Genomic DNA, 21,726 nt, shown 5'->3' with positions numbered 1-21,726 from the left:
AAACAAATGCTCACACTTGCTTCTAGATGTAGTCTTCTATTAGGAGAGTATCCATATTTTTTTCCCACTCAAAGGTTCTTCCAATACACTTAGCTGTTCCTAGCTGTAGCTAGAAAAGATGCAGCTGCATTTTTTGGCTTACATAGCTTGAGCTCAACCCTGAGCAACAGCTTAGTCAGAACTGTTTTACAAAACTATTTCTCTGTAAACGTTTTCATTCAACAGTCCGCGTGTGATATCTTTGCTTCCTTAAAACATGTGAGTGACTGTGTGCCTTATCTTCCTATTACCAGTCTGGTTAGATACTGATTTGGGAGGTGGTTCAAAACCTGGGGCCAGAGATGAGACAGCGCTTAAGGAAAGCTCAATTCTTGGGGGGGCAGGGGGCAATCCTGTGATAGACAGCCCAACAGGCTGATGCTGAGTGACAGAAAGCAGCAAATTGAGTGGCAGCTGGGTGGATATAGTCAGCCTGGAGAAGAATTTCTAAACTACCCTTGAGTTCATGGTTTTAGCGTTGGTTTGCAAAAGGACCTCAGGTGAACAGAACATAAGACAAAGGATCCAGGCTGATTTTTTTTTTCTTTTTTTTTCTGTGCACTCACCTTTTGGGGTGCTCAGAGTCTAGAGGCAGGCCCTTGCTTGAGGCTTAGGACAATCTCTTATGTAGCTAAATCATGCAGCCTACAGAGGCTCCTGTAAGGAGGCTGCTGCTTACCACAGAGGTATAGTCCAGCCAAGAATAGCATGTGTTTCCTCCTCTGCATCTAGCACAACTGTAGCTAAGTGGTTGCTTATGTTCAGAAATGAATGAAATATTCAATGAAAACAAGAATCTTCACTGACGCGACCACTGCTTCTTAATCATTACACAAAATACTGTTGTCTTGCCCAAGCGTGCCTGGCTCTCTAAGGATAATGGAGACAGTACAGTGTTTGGATAGCTGCTGTTTTTACTGAAGAGCGGGGAGGGTGTGCCTGTGTGAGGGCATGTTCACAAGAGTTTTATTTCCAGAACAAAATAGGTACATCTGGAAAGAGCATAATCCAGGTTGCCAGACTCTGGCACTGCTACTAGAAATAATCCCTTCTCAGGAAGGTACCAAAATGTGGCTGTCTGGTTTGCCCACAGGTATCTGGGCATTTTTCTTGGCAGACATGGGTACTGGCAGCTGTTTGGCATTTTGGTTCCTGCCCCAACTAGTGTCTATTCTTTCTTTGCTGAGGATGGAAGGATATGCCTGTGGTTAAATCACTGGCCCAGGGATTAGGCAAAGTGGGGTCTGTTCAGATTTTAGTCTGCATCCTTGGCCTGGTCACTTAAGAAAGAATTTTGAAAAGTGCTCAGCACCCACAAACAGGATCAGATTTTTCAAAAGCGCTCTGCTTCCACTGAGGCTGTGGCCAGATGATCAAAGGAACTTTTCAGAAAATTTGGCTGCAAGTGCCAATGTGAGAACTACTGGGTGCTGAGCACTCCTGAAAATCTGGTTCTCATTTAGGTGCCCTGGTGGGAACCAAGCTCTCCCACTAGCCCCCATCATGATGGGAAGACACTTGATAATCTGGCCAGCAGCAATCCCTTGAAATGCTACACCAGCAAATTTCTCTGTGCTTCAATTTCCTCTAAAACGAGAGTGACGTTGCCAGGGTGCTTGTAAGGATAAATTCATTAATCTACTGTATGTGATGTTCTCGGATGCTTCTACAGCAGGAGAGGGAGGTATAAGTGTTTGTAGTATAATATCTTTCCAGGCATACTAGTCATCTATGTAAGCAGGAGTGTGTTAAACAGACTGGAGCATGAGTCTAGGAGTCAGCTTTTCGGTATGCAAAATTTTCAATCTGTCAGGTTCATGAGCTGCTGCTCTTTATTTTGCTTTAAACCCCTAATTGTGAGTCAGGGCTCTGCCATAATAGGGGATGTAACAAAAAGATCAAAAAGACTCACCTTGAAAAGCCTTTACACTAAACAACATGAGGTAGGGAAAATACATTGGAAAGAAATGATAAAGCTGCTCCGTTCAGCTGTTTGCCACGTGAACTCCCTGCCTGTTGAATACAGTAGTTTTATCATGCTCTTTCCTCACATGATATTCTTTTCTCACATCTCACCAAAGTGGTTGGTGGTTTCTTAGGAATTTGGGAGTCTTTAAATTTGAACTTATAAAGAAAGCAGCCAATCTTTTAAATAGATACCCATATGCAGGAATGTTTTTGGCAGGTGTTTTTTTCTGGTTTTAACACCAAAGAGCCTTGAATTTGAAATGGACATTTTAATTTTCTTTGCTGTTAAGTTCACAGTGGCCTCAATTTTGCCTCCAGATGGAGAAATCTGAAAGGTCCTGTGCCTCCTGCTGTGTGTGCTGGAGCAGCCTTCCTCCTCCTTCCGAGCAGCCCCTCCTCACAGGATACGACATTTTCTCTCCAGCTGACAGAGGAGCTTCACCCCTCCCTTTCCCCCCTATTTTTGGCCTTCCAGCACTGTCAGCATCTGTGCAAGCTAATGCTGCCCAGATCCTTCTCCAAGCGGCACCGAGGGCTGGCACGCAGAAGCGAAGCCCGCAGGCTGTATCTGCGAAACCCAAGAAACCTCAAACGCATTGTTTCCATAAATGCTCCTCAGCTGACTGGGCTGCAGGGAGTTTCTGTGCTCCTCAGCCCTTGCCTCTCCTTTGGGAATGGGAGGCGCAGGCTCCAACTCACTTTCCTGACCGCCTGTGGGCAGACATGGCGCTGATGCGAAGGCAGCTCAAGCCGCAGCACCACAACATGGGGCAGGAGGTGCAAAACCAATGTGCGGGGCCTGGACCGACCGACAAGGGGTCCCAAAGCGGGGCCAGTGGCCTGGCCCTTCACGTAGCCCACAGAGGGTGACCTTTTGCCGCCTCACCGACGACATCATGGCCTGGCGTGGGAGGGCTGCCCCGGGCCTGTGTGGTGACCATTACTGGTGGTTAATGGCTGCCGAGCGGCGCGGAGCCATGGCAGTGCCCCACTGCTGTGGGAGTGTGGAGCAGCCCCTTGGAGGTTCAGCTTGGTGCTTGACGGCCACTCCTGTTACAGCATTTTAAACAACAGCATTTTTTTGTTGTTTTCAGTTGTTTAGATTTTTTTAAAGTGGAATACAGCAATGTTGCACCACAGTGTCACTAAGTTGAGTCAGCTGACACAAAACTCCACCACTGTGACAGCTTTGGGGCCTCAGGTATGACCTTTCACATGTTCTAGAGGCCTCAAATTTGTTTCATGAGTTAGCAGGCCAAAATACTCCTCCCTGTCACCTTTGGCAGCAGAGCAGGAGAAGCAAGGAAAGAAGGGAGGGTTGTGGCTCCCTGGGCTGAGGCCTGAGGAACTGTGTCCTGTGGAGAGCACCAAGTTACTTCAGTTGGCTTCAGTGGGACCTGAAAGAGCAGCTCCGAGTCTCAGTGATGTGGCCGTTCTTTTGAAGGATGAGGCTGGATGTTGTGACTGGCTATCATGCTAAAATTCCAGCCCTCGGTATGCATGATGAACATTGAAAATACAATAGACTTCTGTTCGTTTAGTTTTTGATATATTTGTTTTTATGATGTGAACGGTTAGAAAGTTGAAAGCAAGCGTAGCATAGAAAATGTCCCTGAGCAGTCACAAATTGAATTTGTTTTGCTTGTGTTTCACAGACCTCTTGTATTGAGTTCTTGAGAGCATTCAGCATACGAGTGACAGATGTGATGTTGAAAATAGAATAATAAAAAATATTCATTGCAAGTGAATACTGAGCTCAATGAAAGGCAGTTTTTTGTGCTTGCAGTTTGAATCTAAGAGTAATCTTGCCCTTGACAGTGGGACAGAGAGAGATGCTGTAAGAATTTTGTGCCAAAACTAATCAGTAGTTTGGATTTTAGATACTGAATATTTGCAACTTGTTGCTTGAGAGCAACCAAAAGGCAGTGATGGTGACATTACAAAAGACAGATGAGCAAAATGGATTTCCTTTAAACTAAAACTTAAAAGCCATTTAGTAATTTTATAGCAGGACAAAATGAAAAACTTTAGTGCTGGAGATGAATCTTTAATCAGGAATTGGGCTTGGATGGTAACATACAGCCTTCTTTATTACCGGGATAGCATGTACAAAGGTCTTAGCTGTGGCTGGTAGTGCAAGCTTAGGGAGCAACCCTAAAACACTTCCCATGTTCCCTGATGTAATAAGTTATGCTTAGATCACTAAAAGATAATAGTCTGTAGGAGGTTTTTGAGAACAGGAATTAAGAAATCACCCCTGCAATGGCAACTCTTGCTGTACTGCACAGGCCTCCTAAAGTCAGCTGCTCTGGTTGGATCTGCAGGACAGCAGGGATTCCTGTAACAGGCAGAGTGTCCAACTGCGGCATGACGCTTCTGTGGAAGACAGAAGCTGCTCCTGCACGTGTACCTATATATGCATACAGCAAAACAGCTGAGATCTCACTGCCCAGACTTGCATGCAACTTATGTAGCAGTAGGAACGCAGATCATCACAAATACTTTCATCCTTCAGTGGAGCATACTTCTAGAACTATTCATTAGGAAGGCCAGGATAGGATGGGACGAAATCTTTCCAGTTGTTGCCTTGTTAATTCACATAGAGAATTACTATTTAACAAGCAGGCAGGGTAGCTCTTGTGATTTGATGTTCAGCTTGTGAATTCTGAATTACACAAGTACTGAGTCTTGTACAGCATCACATCACAAATTGTACCCACAATAATTATTCCAGTCTCAACATACGTTCAAGAGGAGCCTAATAATGATTACAGATGTTTTTGAAAGCACAGCTGGATTTTACTAAGCTCTGCCCACCCTCAGCAAAAATCTTTCCATTCATTGGAGGGCTTGTGCTCTGTTTGAGAGCTTTTTATTTTTTTGTCGTCTTTGAGTTGACCAGAACTTGGCTTTGGCCCTTTAAATCCTCCTCCCTATCAGCTCAGCAACCGCAGAGGCAGTTTATTACTGAAAAGAAATCTAAGAATCAGTTTTGGCCAGCATTGTCTTGGAAAGTTCATTTTATTAACATGGTTTTGGTTTTATTTCAAAAACACTTTGACAAGCACTGACATTTTTGGAACCAGTAAAGCACAAGAGACTTACTCCTAAAGGCCTAAGCTTTGCATTTTTCTGCAGCGAACAATGTGATGTGCTACTATGGTAAATTCAATTCAAGCCACTGACTGAAAGGAAATAAGTACCGAGTATTGTCTTTTTTCCTTCATTTTCTAAAATACATTTTGTGTGAATGTTAGTGCTTGTGGGTTGTATTTGCTTAACTACTCTTAGCTTATTTGCTTTTTATCTATAGTACAGGTGACAGATATCAATGCTGGCTACATAAACTTCCCTTGTAAGCCTGCTTTTATTTCTCAGCTTTGACCTAAATTAACTACCTTGCGACTCTTTGCTGAGGTTTGCCAACAAGGATCCCAGTTGTGTGTTTAATATTAATGTCCATCAGCTAAGAGTTGGACTAGGATCACCTTATTCATTTACAAAGAAATACTGGGAAAAAATCTGAACGCTTTCTTTTCCTTTTTCTTTTTTTTTTTTTAGGCGAGCTGAAAGAAAAATTCCGGTCTCTGAGCCACATAAAAGATCCTTGTTCTGGTATTCTGCATTCACTGGAGCTCTACACGTGGTGGGAAGAATGGAAGGGCAGACCAGAAGTAAGTTGTTTGCTGGCATTAGCAGACTTGACTACTAGATTTCTTCAGCGGTAAGTTGACTGTATTTGGTTTGAGCGTCTCTGGGACTGTGCCACCATCAGTTCTGTCCCCTTGAAAATTATACTGAGTACGTGGGAGGCAATGTAAGCATCTCCATTTCAGTGACTGTGCTGTATTATATATGTCTTGTTGCTTCACCTCTTAACACTGGGTTTTGTTAGAACCTTGGTTTGCTCTCTGAAACTTTATATGGTCAAATGCTTTGCTTGAAGGTCCCCGTGCAAGTCTACAGTTTACTTCTGCCTACTTCTTTCCCTTCAGAGACAAGAATACAGTAGTATGTTGGTCTAGAAAGAGTGTCTGCTTTTTTAGTTATCAGAAAACTGCTGCAGATGTTTAAAAAATCTGACTTTAATATACCTTTGTTTTCTAGTACATCAGGCTGTCAGTTCTGACTATTCTGCCTTTAATAGGACAGGTTTTGTATATCCTCTATGTTGCTGTGATAGATTTCTAGGAGTTGAAGTGAACTGGGATACCTGATGTAGGAGTCTCTTAAGTTTGCAGTATATTTTGTTTTTTCATCTCAACTTTGTTTCAGAGTAGCTGCATAAATTATATGACCTGTTTCTCCAGTTGCATAACCAGATTAAACAGGCCTTTCCTTAAGAGAATGGACAAGGCCTATTTAGGTTATTTTTGGTTTTGTTTTAGGTGGTTTTGTTGGTACCATTTATTTCTTTTTGGCAAATGTGGTGTTCTCAGAAGCTGACCTTCAGAAGTGTTGTAATTTGGGATTGCTATGAGTATTTGTGATAACAGGCCAGACACCTCTAGACTAAGTATAGTGAACATAGGTATACTCCTCTTGAAGAGGTAGAAAAAGCAAGGTGTTCAAATGAGTGTAGTGTATGATGCATAACAGAAGGATGCTCTTGCTGTGTGATATTATGAATGGCGTAGCTGCTAGCATGCTTCTCAAATCTTAAGTGGAAAGTTTCTTACCTCCCAGGATCTCCATATTATTTTTGAGTGCCCTCACGTTGAACTCAGTGTAGTTGCTAATACGACCCCGTGAATAACGATGTCCACATACGTGCACAGACACCACAGTCATCAGTTTACCGCTTGCACACAGCACTGGGAATAGAACTTAAGACCTTCGCCTCCGCAAACACAGCTGCTCATCTGGCTGTGGGCTTTGTAGCCAGCAGAGGGAACTGATAAACACTCTCATAGGGCTGCTTTATATGTTTTTTTTCCAACCAAAAGAGGGCACTGATTTTCACTCACTCCATTACATGTCACCCCTCAACAATTTCACCTGCCATTCAAGAAGCAACAGACTTGCATTCATCTTGCTTTTGCTATGAAACGTGGACTTGCATGAAGAAGTTTTAATCATCAAAAGATGTCCCTAGACTGCATAGTGGTATCAATCCCCTGCAGTGCCGTTATGAGACATTAAATTCATTACACATCAAGACAATTACAGAAACACATCCAACATTTCAGGAGTATGGGGAGACCAAGCACAATTGTTTACTGATGTGTACAGAGAATAGGCACAGTTATTGCACAAGACCCACAAAAGGCTTCAGAACCTGGACTCATCATTATCTTTTTAAACGCAGAGCTCCACAACTTTTGCTGAAGCAGCATTCTCTTAGCACAAAGAATAGATCTCACTTTCTTATGAAGGAAAAGCCATAGAAAGGGAACATACACTAGCTAGGGTTTTGTGTAAGTGAAGAGGTAAAAGTAACTTCTGTTCAGTTAAACATGGATATTTGGTGGTTTTAATCAAAGACTGATCGAAACACCTCTGTTTTTGTCTTTATTGTTCCTCACTACAGTAACTCCATTGAACCATTGCTCTTTTAGAAACATGACACTAGTGAAAATTAAAAATTATCTCCCTGTGGAAGGAAGGAACCTAGTGCAGTAGGATAATCAGAAAGCCAAAAGAGAAAGGGAATATATGAGGATATATTTAAGCTTCAGGGATAAAGATGTAATCTTTCCTGCCCTGGGTTATATAGGAAGACATGGAACAATTGGGCTGAAAATACTCTTTTGGAGGTGTGCTTGTGTACATATGATTATCATCTTATGTTCTGCTGCAGGTGGTGATATAACCATTAATCATTCTTTTTCTAGTCCTTATCATTCCTGCTAATCTTCTGCATCAAGCATCAACACATTCATTTTTCTTGATAATGCACTATTCATAAGACCACTCTTGTGTTACCAAGATTGAGCTCATACAGTTAGGTGTTGCCTGTTGTTTCTGGTCCATGGCAGTGGATCTGTGCTTGCTCATTCTGACAAGATTGTGTTAGTCTCAGCTAACCACAGAGGGTAAGAAAGGGGTGTCATTTGATTATTTATTTATTTGTTTTCCCCTCCAAGAATTAGTTTCAAGTCCTGTTAGCGGTTTTTAAGTGGTTTCAAAGGAAGTTCCAAAGTGTTAAGAGTGAATTAGATTCTCTCAAGAATTTACACTGAAATTCTCCCTGCTGTTCAGCCCTAAGGAGTCATACAAAGACAGATCAGCTGCAAAGGGATGGACTTTATAAGGCTGAATATGAAATAAAGTTTGGGATTAAAGTGCTGGACTGGAACTTAGAAGAGCTAAATCTGACTCTCTGCTCTGCAATGAATTTTCACTGTGACCATAAGCAAAACCAGTCCATGTGTTTAGTATCAGAATGGCCAGAGGAAACACATATCTGCCTCACAAAGAGGTGGTGAAAATAAATTCATGAAGACTGCAGCGTCTCTCAGTCAGTGGTAATGGCAGGCCACTGAATAAATAGTCAGTGATAAATTTGTCCTGTATCTAGTACAATTATACCTTTTCTATGTATCTAGTCTGGCACTTTTAACATCAGTGGGAATTATTCTAGTAGTTTCACTGGGCATTTATACCCTAAATGAACACCTTAAAAAAAAACCACACACACAAATGCAACCACCAAGAGAAGCGGCTAAGCATGCCTGCTTAATACTTTACTGGTCTATGGCTGAAAAATTAATATAGTCTCATTACCTTTACTTTTTTATTCTAAAATATGAAGGTTATTCCTCAAAAAATCTGAATTCCTTTTTCTCTCATTGTCTCAATGTTTTTTATTATGGTTATAGCAATATTTTAAAGTGATAGATTTTTTTACCTTAATATCAGTACATTTTGATCTTATAAAAAGGAGTTTCAGGCCAGCACACAAGTCAATAAAGGCATTTCTAGGCATCCATGTTCTCTGTGAGGCATGCTGCTTGCAGTTTCCCTTCATCCCCTGCTGCAGAGTGATGCTCAACTGAATTATCTTCAGCCTAAGAGAAATTGCTCAGAGGAGATTCTGATCTAAATTAGACACATTCCTTTCAACAGAGTTTTCTTAATATGCCCTGCAATCCATTTTTGAAATGCCAAAATGTTACATTTCACAGCAGGCTTTAATAAAAGATATTTTGCTATATACATTTTCTTGTGGCAAATGCATTTTTTGAAGTTTTCTTATTGAAAATTGCACTGTTAGAAACTGATATATCTCACGGAGTAAAATTCTGTATCAATGATGAGGCTTTACTGCCAGATTTTAGACATAAATTCTGAAGGCTTTGCACTTAAAATCACATATCTGTACTTTACAAGAGAAGTTTTTTTGGAGGGGGAAGGGAGATTTGCTATAAAAGTCTGATGTTAACTAAACAGTCAAATTTTGTAGCTCAGAGACAGAATGTCTGTTTTAGGAATAGAGCCTATTGTTTTTTCTCACATCTTCTATGGGCAACTTACATGGATTACCTGGATACAATTACAGTTTTACTGTAAGCCTGCTATAGAAAGTACTGTACTTTGTTTTTGAAGAGTTACTTTTTTTTTTTATAGAAAAAAAAAGATACTTATGTAATCTTCCAGGCAAATAGCTGAAGGCAATGTTTGCTTTTTCTCCATTAGATACAACAAGTAACATGTAAAATACAGGGAAAAAAAAACAACTCAGAGCATCTAGAAAAGGGCATTTTGAGCAGAGTTCTGTTGATGCTATACAGAGTTATAGCTTAAAATGTTGCAGCTAATGTGAATACAGCTATGTGTGGACCTAACTCTTCTTTAGAAAAGACTTATTTGGGGAAAGAGCAACAGAGTCAATTTAGGAAGAGAATTGTTTTTCTTTCAAAAAGAAAACATCCCTTTTTAACTGCAAAATGTATTACAGTATAAACAAACTATTTACAGTCAGCATTCACTGCTTGCATTTGGTAGTTCATGCGCTCTCCCTCATCTCTGAGCACTGGAAAGAGGCAATCTAGCATTGGGATTTCTGTGATGGAATTTCTTTAAACAGGTGACTGTGTGCTAAAAGTGCTTTGACTCACACAAAATAAGAGACTGGTACTAGTCACTAATAGATTTGTCTCTGTGAGGATGGATAGAGGAATAGAGGGGAGTGCAAACATAGTTTTGAAAGCACTTACATTTTAATGTTTAAACTATTCAGCAGCTGTCTGCATGAGATACTTAATTATTCCTTCCTGTAGCATTAGAAATACCTATGTAGGCAAACTTGATAAAACATAATTCAGGCTGATCTACAGATTTCACAGACGTACAAAGTCTGTTGTTCCAAGAAACAGAACTTTGCTTGTGAAATGTGTACTTTAAGCATATTTGGTACCAGACAGTGAACTCCATCAGCTTTCTTACTGTGCTTCTGTGAGGGCATAAGTTCAATTATGCCAGAGCATAAGTTCAATTATGCCTTTTTTTTTAAAGGCAGTGAAATCTGTGAAGATGCACTTCAGTCTCAAGACTGGCTCCATCTGGCTTGTATATTGCAAGAGTAATAATAATAATTAAAAAAAAAAAAACCTTCCTTGAGTTAGCACTATGAGTTAGCATTAAGCATTTTTTTTCAAACTGAACTTAAGGCAGCTTTAAAGTGTACTTTTTTTGCTAACTTTGGACTGAGAAGAAGATTATTAAGAGGGATAATAAACTGTTAGAATTGGTCTGGATATACTAATCTCTTCAAAATATATCAGAAAGGGAAAGAAGACAATTTCTCAGCCACACAATGTTTCCCAGCAAGATCTGTTTTTATTTCATTGCTAAAACAACAGATTGTTACTAACTTAACTGTCAGATGACACTCCACCTAAAAAAAAAAAAAAAAGCACCCTGCCAGCACCACCCAGCAAGGCAGTGCTAGAGTTCACATTAAGGCTTCCTTGCAATAGCTGGTTAGAACAGAAACCTGAAGTAGCAGTAATCTTACCTTGAGTGTACAAGATCCAAGGAGAGAAGATCACTGGTTCAAAACAGTGGAGGACTGAGAAAGTGCTCTGATCAGCTGCTGGTAGCATGCACTTGGCTTTTATGTGCAGGTGGGAGGAGCTGCTCCCTACGGTAGGTGGGCAGTAAGGATAGCAGGCAGACAGCCTTCAGAAGGCATTATACAGTAGGTTTTTGCTCTTTGGGGACAGAGGGAGGTGGGAAAAGCAAGCTGAATGGCATTTACAGGAGAAATAGTGTTGGATTTATTAGTTTGTTTTTAAATTATTTAGTTAACTGAAGATTTTTCTATTATATTTGTTTCTCTAAATCCGGTGTAATTGTTCTGGCTACAGTTACAATGCTCCTAGGTCTCACTTAGTCTTTTGGAAATATTTTCACAGCAGTGAGATAACACAAAGTGATTATCAGAAAGGCTTGTGTTTCCCTTTCTAAGAAGGAATAGCTATGAAGAAGCAGCTACTTTATGTTCCAAATGTCTACTCGATCACAACTCTGGAACCCTCCTGAGTTTCTCTTGTGCTGTGCTACCCTGCTTTTCCTTGACGCAGCTGTAACATGTTCCATCTACACACTGACTTTCTAGCAGTTTAGTTTAGTGGTTTTATTGTTCCCTGTGTCTGAGTTCTAAACAATTTTCCCAACTGGTATTCTCAAAAGGCAAATGTAGCCAAAAAGACAAACCAGTAGGAATACACATTCCTGGTGGTTTCTGTGTAAAATTATTCATTGTTCATTTTAACTCATTCACTGCTTTCAGGGCAAGGAAGAGTGGGTGGCACAGTGTCCAGACACTGGCTCCTGGAGGTAAGACAAACAGTTCTACCCATCTGGAATGCACTGATCCTGTATTTGCACAAGTCCCTGAATGAGGCATCTGGTCCTTGATTGATATTATTTACCATAATACACAAGCAAAACGTGTGTCATATTGGGACATTTGTGAGTGGAGGAAGCCAGAAAGATAAAAAAGGAAGAGGAGCACAGTGGTGTGAAATCAAGGGAGAGGCTAGAGGCACATCCTGATTAAAAATCTGGGGAGGGCCAGGCAGAAAAATGAATGAGAATCTGAATCTACAGAGTTGAGATAAGCAAGGTTGTAGTGAAGGTGGTGGAGGGTCAGATATAATATATACCACTTCTTGCATTGAAGGGCCAAACTTGTCTCTGGGTGAAGAGGTATGAGATCCTCATAGAACTTCTGTCGATATCCTGGATTTGTTCTAGGTGTTAGGCTCTTGTGTCTGTATTTTGATATCTGAATATATATGCTATGATCAATGTAAATAGGTCTCAGGTCCAAAGATATTTATGTTGGGAATGCATATTAACTCTTAAGATGGACTCAGAGTAATACTCATTTTCTTACTGTGCTTTTCCTTTTCTCTTGATTATGATGAACACTTATTTATTTATTTATTTATTTATTATTTAATGCATGCAATTCTATTTGTTTTTGTCCTTTTAGAAACAGGCTTAGAAACCAATTTGGATATCAGTATCAAGTGGCAGAAGTACCTGCATAACCTAGGTGATAAAGGCTCTGAGATTCAGAATGGTCAAGCCATGGGACTGGTTAAATTGCTCTGTTTTCTTACAGCTATCAGGTCCCTGTTGATTAGGGTAATTTCTACATTGTTGCAACTAATTACCAACAAAAGCCATGTTATTTTATTTCTGCTGCACTCAATGCATTTTTACAATTCTTATGTAGAGATGAGTATTATTCTCTGAAGAGATTAGCGTGGTTTTATTCAGAGGGTACACTAGCAATGGTAACATAGGAATAGGGTCAGCAATGGTAAAAATTATAGCGATAGCGTTATGTAATTAGTTCAGGCACCTTGTGATGGTTCGATTAAATGTTGCAAATAAAATGGAATTCTATTCATCTAACATCTGGCTTTGTACTTTCTGAAAATCTTGACCTAGATTCCTATAATTAGAGAGTAAATAGATATTTGGTCTCTTATTTAATGACTAATTTAATTCCTCAAGTCCTTATCTAAAGACTGATGACTCACTGTCTCAAAATTGCTGGCCTTTCTGCGGGTCCTTCTTAAAATCAGTGGATGCTTTCTATAAGCTCACTACCTTCTAAAGATCAAGCTACTTTTTTCTTGGAAACAAAAGCTTAAATGAAAAAGACTATCTGTAGGTTGATTTTTATTTACTTATTTAAGCTTCAGGTACTAAGTGCCACTTTTCAGAAGTGAGCCAATACTCAAGTGAACTCAGTATAAAGTTCTCCATTCTCCATTGGTTGTGCACAGTGATCACATGTCCTACTGTATGGCAGACTCAAGGGTAACCTTATCTTTTTATACTTCCAGAAGAGGAGAACTAAGAAGTTTTTTTCTTCAGTTCTTTCCTTAAGGGAATCTTAAAGCACTTTCAAATATTAAATAAACTTATTAACAGATAAAATAGATGAAAAGTATTAAACCATAGTAATGATTATTTAAGCACCACTGTGATGTAATTATATGGAAAATTACTGGGTAAGACTAGCATGTTAGGTGTAGTCATGTCATTTTTTAGTCACTGCATTGCTTATCTTCCCTAATGAGATTTTTAGTAGATGAAAACTTTACCAAAACCTCTGAGGGAAATTTGATGTAGGCTGTCACATGATTAACTGGATTTCAGGGCACACTTCCAGACTGGAAAGCACGTTCAGTGTGGACACATGGAGTCTTGTTCCTATGACCAGGAATGTCCAACATTTTGTCCAACATTCCTAATGTCCAACATTTCTAAAACTGTTAGTTCCTATCTACCTTTTAAAAATAGGAATCCTTTCAAGAATACTTACAATGTTCTAGCCCTCTTGCTGCATTCTTACCCTGAAATGTCCAGATTAGTTTGCTCTGAGTTTCCAGTAATTGTCTTGGGGCAGCTTGTGCTTTTAGCACACCCAAAATCCGTATCAGGTATTTGCATTATTTGGTAGTAGGGCTATACCTGTAGTGTAGAATAGGACTGTTAGTAAGGGCATCAACTTCATGAAAGTAGCCTAGACTTGGAGAGATTGTTTTACTATGCTTTTGGGAAGCGTACATGCTCAATTAAGAACTACTGTATTTAATATGATTCAGCAATGCATCAGAGAGCAAGATAATCACCTGGCAGAATTCAACTAACCTTTTTTTTCATTGTGGCTCTACATAAGGTTCTATACAAAATCTCCTGAAATATATTAAGATTCATTTGGGAACTCTGAACTCTTCCATGGAGTTGTAGAGTGCCCTAGCACTTTTTTACTGTTTAGCAGATTTGGCAACTGTCCTACAGTAGGATTCCACCAGGCAGCCTTTGCAGCTGTCTTACAGCAGAAGTGTTACTAGAGTATTGATGTACCCAACAGTATCCCTGTAGCATGTTACAATTGTGAAACAGGTCCCAGATTGCTAGCCGGGCAACGGTTATGGCAATTGCTATATTTCTACAATCATGTATGCATATTTGCTCTTCAGTCAGTTTTCTGTTAAACTAAATTTGTTCCAGCATATGAAGTGCACGGAAAAGAAGAATTATTAACAGAGGTGGCACTATCCTTAAAACACAGGTCAGAACTACAGCTGTATAAATGAGAAGCATTTTACTGTAAATCTTATAAAAGGAGATATGCCAAATTTCCTACATATATTCCAATAAAGGAACTAAGTGATTACTCCCAGTTTGAGTGTAGCTCGGCTAAAATAAATGTGGCTGAATGTGTTGGCAGTGGATGCAAAAAGAATCAACCTGAATGAATGGAGAGTTTGACTGAATAAATCATGTTTTGTGTGTCATCACACCAACAGCTCTAGTAGCTGGCTACTTGCTGTTTGGCAGTATTATTAAAGGAGGAGAGGCTTTAAACAGTTAAATAGCATGGTGATGGCAGAAAATGAGCTGTCAAGATCAAGGTGTCAACATTATTGTTCAACAAACCAGATAGAATTAGAGAGACCTCCTAATGTAGAGCAGGATAATATAGGTAATAGTAATCTTGTGAGGTAAATGTTAACTCTTCCAACTTTCATCTATAATTTTAAAAACACTATAATTAAAAAAAAAAAAGTTTCAAAGTTTTTGTGACATTAGTTAATAGCAAAAATATTCTGACCAGCTTACAGGTAAATTTTTGCTAAACTATACTACCCGCATGGAAATGTATTCTTTTCATTTTATTTGATTGTAGGACTAAAGACATGAATATTTCTCTACTTGAACAGCAGTATACTTTATTAACCTGTGGTTTCAGGCAACATTCTCTCTTCTGTCACGCTTCTCATCATTGTAAGTTCTATCCAAAGCATTTCCAGCAAACTTGCCTTTTAGACAATTAAATGCAACAGTGCTGCAGTTTTTATATTGTCTTTTTCCATAGTAAAGACTCAGACCTAGAGGGGAGAATAAGGGGAGAGAGTGAACAGTTTTCAATTAATTTTCTCCGTGTCACTGAGAATGTCTGATGTCCACTTTCAGATTTGCATCCATAGATTAGGGTTACACAGATGACCTGGCTGCAGACCACTGTATGCCAGTCTGATGTAGGACACAAAATCAGGGTATATTTTGAAAGTACAGATCTTGCAGTCTAGGTAAGCATACACCTAGGACTAAACGTGAGTGTGGAAGGAGTACCTGTCTACCTCAACCAATACTTTCACCTGTATGACAAAGTTTATTGTTTAGCACATAAAGTGAAAAAAAAGAAAGAATTGATACAGAACATACTCTAGCCATAACTGATATCATTCTGCATGCATCTTGCCTGTGCTGATTCTGTTTAGTATTGTGTCCACCAATGAAAAGGGAATGCAGTCCAAAGCTGCTAGTATTAGACCAATCCATCCAGCCTACAATTGCTTGCATTGTTTGTGTCCTATATTTTCTGTCTTCCTATGTCTGTGTATCAGCTCTGGCTCTTTCACTGGGATCTGCTAGCTGACTGCCATGTCAAAACAGAATAAAGATCCTTATTTTTAAGAGACACACTTGGCAATGTTAACTTACACCTTCTAGAAAAACAGCTAGTCTAAGATATAGTGTAAGCCAGATTGAACATATAAAAGTTGGGAACTCGCTGACTGGGGGACATTTATGCTGAAAATATGGGAGAGTCTTGATAGACAGCAAACTGAACAGGAGCCAGCAGTGGGCCCTGGCAGCAAAGAAAGCCAACGCTGTCTTGGGCTGTAGGAGTAGGAGTAGCTACTTTCCTCAAGCCAGTAGCTTGAGAAAGTGATTATCCCCTTACACTCAGTGCTTACTAGGCTCCATTTAGAATACAATGTCTACTTTTAAGCCTCCCAGTGCAAGAAAGATATGAAGGAACTGGAGCAAATCTAGAGGGGGACCACTGAGGTGATTCTGGCTGCTGGAGCACTTGCCCTGTGAGGAGAGGCTTCAGAAACATGGCTTGTTCAGCCTGGACAACAATTGCCTTTGAGGGGACTGAACAGCTGCCCCTCAGTACCTATGGGAGGGTTACTGAGCACATGGAGTGGGGTTCTTCACAGTGATGCATGGTGGGAAGACAAGAGACAGAGCAGGTTGCCCAGTGAAGCTGTGAAGGCTCTGTCCTTGGAGGTGGTCAAGAGCCAACTGGATACAACCGGATAAAGCCCAGAGCAGCCTGGTCTGACCTTATGGCTGACCTTGCTTTAGGCAAGGCATTGGGCTGGAGACCTCCTGAGGTCTCTCCCAAATAAAATGATCCTGTGATTCTATGCTATAGCAGAACAACATTGGGTCAAGTTTCTCATACTGTGGAAGAGTTCAGATGAGCTGTTTTTCAGCTGCGTTTAAAAGGTTGGGGCATTGGCCCAGGGGATGATCAAAGTTGATAGTGTCTTTGTTTTAAAATCTAGAGTGTATGTGCATTTCTGAAAAATAACCAAGATTACAAATGAAAGCCTTAACTTTTAACATATGCTTTGGGATTAAATAAGACTTGTCTTCAGTTCCACCAGAATGTGCTTGGTGGCAGTATTATGCATTCTCTGTGTAGGTTTTGAGAATTTTTCTTTTAAATAAGTTTCCTGAGAGTTTATTTAATGAAGCCAAGTGGCACACATTTTGGCCGTAATATATATTCTTTTAAACCTCTTTGCCAAAAGATTATATATTGTTTTTTTATTTTAGAAAGCTAATTTGTGCTGTTTCAAATGAAATATAGCATCCTTGGAAAAATATATTTCTGATCAAAGGAAATATTTGCCCCAGTGACACCAAGGTTAAAAAGGGAGTGAAACAGAATTTGAGTAAGATGTTGGTGCTTTCTAATTCATCTGTGCTACACAGATCTCATACCTTATTTCATAGATGTTTCGTCCCTACACAATTAGTCTTGAAATAATGAACATTTTTTTGCTACCTTGATTGTATCACTAATACATTTAATCCCCATACAAAAAAAAAAGTCCTATGGAGACAATTAAATTGTCTTCAATAATGTTCAAACTGCTTAGTATTACTATCATTAAACCATAGGAATCTGATCCCAAACATCTTAATAGTTTTTTCTTCAGGACTGAGGAAAAAGTAGCTCAATTGCATGTTTGGCCATTGGCAAAATTATTTTAAAAGACAAATGACTGAGATTTTTTTTGGAAACTTAAAATGAGCCTAAATTGTCCTGGAAAGGAAAAGTTTGTAAGGAACACCTAAAACACATTATAGTAACAACTCATACTTTCTTCAAACTGCATCAGATTTTAGTGTTGGGGGAGACATAATATTTATCCTAACACCAGAGAATGCCATGTAAAGGAAGCGGGTCAGCTTGTTATCTCTGTTGTACCATGGCAAAACAGGAGCTGGGAGCACAGCCATGACTGGTGGTGCTCACACAGATTTCAGTGGACTTGCATTTCCATCCTACAGTCTTTTTTTTTTTTTTTCCTTTTAGGCTTCTTTCCTGGCTGTAATAGATCAGAGCACGGCCTATGGTGTGTCTAGCAAAGACAGCAGACAGCCTGTCAGCTTGATGCCATCTGCAAGCGTTTCATTGATTCTATTACTTTTACTATAGATAAAGTTGTAAGCAGTCTTGTATCTATTGATCTTTGGTTCTCAGTTCAGTGTTTCCACTACTTTTTTTCTAGTGTAACTATTAAATCATGTGAACTTGTTCCCAGGAACTGTAAACTTAAGTCATGTAAGTTATGAACTGCTACAAGCATCTCATATGCTTCTTTTTTTTAAAAAAAAAAAAACACACAAAAAACCAACATAGTACTTTAATGAATTTCTAAAAGATCAATGAACTCTGGAAGTAAGTACTCTGAGTTCATACTAACACTACGATTAAGAAGACATTTGAGTGATCTGTTTGGCTTGTCTCTCAGATCTTTCATGAAAAACCACTGAAATCATTGCCACTGGGCAGCAACTATATTAAATTCCTGGTATGGATGAAAAGGTTTTCCTCACTGTATTGGAGGACAGATATCAGACTCAAGTAAATTTCAGTGTTCCTAAGCTTTTTCAAAGTATCAACATATTATCAAGTAAGAATCTTGCTTGCCAGCATGTTCATCATGAGGAGGAAAGGAATAGAGATTGAGTGCTTCATGACACATTGGCATTTGTACATACATTCCCAAAGTAGTACTTTCCCCAAAGAAGAGCAAAAGTGTGGTGTTTCGTCAGTAGAAAGCTATTTTCTTCTGAACATTCAAAACACGACTATGAAAGAATGAGCAGAAAGTAATCATTTCTGTGTATTATATTCTGGACAGTCAAATGCATTTTCCTAGAAGTAGGAATTTGATTATGACAACTCCTTGAAGTTCATAATAATCTCTTTGGTTTTATTAACTTGCCTCCTTTTGCATAATGGATAAATTCTCTGTGTGTTCCTCTGCCCCTGTTAAAGCTGGAGGAGTTAGATCAATGTTGGCTATTTTTCTTGAAATAGCATTCAAAGCTTTAATAGCCTTTGTTAATGCACTGTAATGTGGTGAGTTACACTAGACAAACCAGTGACAAGAGAGTAAGCTCACTGCCTACTTAACCAAGACCTTTTGCATTTAAGATGATGATGGTTAATTTAATTTTCATTTGTCTGTCTTGGATAGCCTTAGTGACAATCCACCAACCAACCTGCAGGAAGGATTTTCTTGTTTTCCTCATCTCTGATCTCCCTTTGGCCTGGAAATTATGAGGAACTTTTATAAATAAGAAGCTTATTGTACATGACTAATCAGCAAATTCTTCTCCTAATGCAGACCAGTTATATTCGTGTCAGAGGGATGAAGCATCCAGAACTGTCATAGCTTTTGTAATAGGATTGTGCTTCCACTGCTCAAGGAGGAGAGTAGTACTGCTAGTACAGACCCTACGTGCCCCCATGGGAGATGCACCGACCTCTGCTCTAAGTCACTGAGCTAACATTGTGGCTTTCTTGTACCAGAACACTTCTAGACTGTTCACCAAACTGCTTATAGCACCATTTCCAAGCCAGAGCTCAATATTATATATATATATATATATATATATATAAATTTATAGAGAAGTTGACATTGCTTTATTCCTGTGAGTGCTCAGTTCAGTCTTGTTTATTTTACAGAAGTACAAAAGCTCTGCTAGCTAGGATCTGTCATTCACCTAGCTGCGGCAAGAAAAGGCAGACTGAACTACTGAAGCTTCTTCTCTAAGCATAGCATGTTATGTGAAAGCCTTTCTGCTCCATCCAGATGCACAGGCACTTCGTATCTTAAAGCATTTATTTCTATTTATGTTGGACTGGAAAGAGCGTCCAAGTGTTACTTTTTCTCAAACAATTTAATGTTTGCGTGTTACTGTTAACATTTGAATAAGCACTAAGCCAAAACCGTTTTGTTCCACAGAACTCAGATGAAGTTCATGCCAATTAAAGAAGCGTTTACATGTTTATTATTAGTTTTTTAAATGAATGGAATCAGCTCCCTGTAGCTCCATTGGGCTTCTCAGCAACACTTACAGAGCAATTCGTCCCAGAGATACTTAGAAATGAACTATCAGACATACACCATTGACTATGCAAAGAAGCAAAGAAGTAGACTGTTCTGTAAGTCAGCTGCTGTTTGGCAACTCCTATCTGCATGTTCTTAGCCTGCTACAAAGGTGAGGTAACTCTGGATAGCGAACCTTTCAGGGAAGAGGGATATGGTGGAAAAGGCTGACAAACTTATCTTGTATTTGTGTGTTTGTGCTATTGTCTATCACCATTTACCTGATAAATTGTATCTGACCATTCCAGAGGAATTCTGGGCATAAATCCTTGTTCAGTTTCTGGTTTGGGTAGCCTACTGAAGTCAGAGATACTTATTTATACCATCTGATTCAGGAACAATGAGAATAGACTTTCTCACAGGATTCTCCGTGCTTTTCTGGTGGCAGAGGAAATACCATGGCTGCAGCCGTTCTCAGGCTTTTATGATGTGTGGTTTTGGATGAGGAGGACATTGTCACATGTACTTTGTTAATGATTTGGAACCTTCAGCTGCTTTTCTCTATAACTTTTCTTTAAGAACACATTCATATTAGTTTAAGGGTTTTTTTTTGCTTAGTCTTATGGAAGTAAAAAAATCACAGCAGAGTACTCTTCTGCTGAGCTATTTCTTGTGCTTGCATCTCCAAATGTAAGCTGCATTGCTGGAAGCATATACATACTGTTTATATACATTCATACTGTTTCCATGCTGGAGAGTTAGGAAATATTTTTTAAATTGCAGTCAGGTTGTCTGAAGCAAATGAATTTTTGTTGGCATTTCCATAGTTACAGTAAATAAAGATGTGAAACTGGGATGAAGTTGCAGCTGGCTTGAAAGCTAGGTAAAGCACTTTTATTTTTGGAAGGAAGATTCATCTTTGCACAATTTGTTTAAGGTTGTTTTAAAATTATTACAGATTTTGTTTTACACTTTCTCTTCTGATTCTTGCTCTCAAATTCACTGCATCTGCCCAGTAAAAACATTTTAATTTTTCATCCCTCTGTAATGCAGGTGGTTAAGTCATACAGTAACAGCAATCACCATTGTATGATAATAGCAAAAAAATATTTTATTCTGTTTTTCATGATGTTCAGTTCAAGACCTCATCCCAGTGAGGTCCAGTTTCCACCAGGCCTTTCCAATCATGTCTCTGTAGGCTAGCTTTATGATTCTGGAACAGCAAATTTAAGGGTGAAGTTCATGGGAACTAGACAAATGGACATGGTCAAAGCTTCTGATTGTTGAATAGTCTACAGAAAGAGATGAGGCAGAACCAATATCAGATTGCACTCCAGAAATTTGCTGATACAATTACTCTTTTCATAACTTCTTTTCCAAGATGACGGCTCACTTCGTTTTTTAATTATCTTGAGGATTTGAATATGCTGTAGACAGGGTCCTTACAACGGATCTTAGACTGGAGGCTGAATTCGATAATGTTTTTTAAACTTTGCTAACAAATGTATGGGCCTCCAATATTAAAAAAAAAAAAAAAAAGGTAAAAAGAAAAAAGCAGATCTTGGAGAGGCAGTGTGCGAGCTTATCAATATATTCTCTGTAATCCAATCAGAATCACTGAATAATATTTAGATTCTGTGGTAATTCTGTCAAAAAAAAAACAACACACACAAAACAAAACAAACTAACTAAAAAAAGCCAACAAGCTAACATCAATACATCCATATAATCTTTCTTGTAAGTCAAAACAAAAGTCTTCATGAGCACATCTGAGCTCATGTTACTTCACCATATTTTTCTCCAGACTTGCGAGAAG

General features: G+C 39.2%; 1 protein-coding gene across 11 annotated transcripts in view; it reads right to left on the bottom strand.

The window, feature by feature from the left end:
- Positions 1-11,123, bottom strand: part of COL8A1 (collagen type VIII alpha 1 chain) — an 86,691-nt gene extending 75,568 nt beyond the window's left edge. For 9 of the 11 annotated variants that reach the window (XM_035540996.2, XM_050708383.1, XM_035540997.2 and 6 more), the window contains exon 1: positions 10,967-11,123. The gene's annotated coding sequence lies outside the window, so the exon portion shown is untranslated. Of the gene's footprint in view, positions 1-8,857; positions 9,018-10,966 lie in introns of all 11 variants that reach the window. The other 2 variants (XM_035541001.2, XM_035540994.2) reach the window with 1 other exon arrangement.
- Between the last annotated feature and the right edge of the window lie 10,603 nt (positions 11,124-21,726).

The sequence above is a fragment of the Cygnus atratus genome, chromosome 1 (assembly GCF_013377495.2).
Source record: "Cygnus atratus isolate AKBS03 ecotype Queensland, Australia chromosome 1, CAtr_DNAZoo_HiC_assembly, whole genome shotgun sequence".
NCBI classification, from domain to species: Eukaryota; Metazoa; Chordata; class Aves; order Anseriformes; family Anatidae; genus Cygnus; species Cygnus atratus.
Note: the sequence above shows the minus strand (reverse complement) of the source record. Positions and strands in the feature narration are given on the sequence as shown.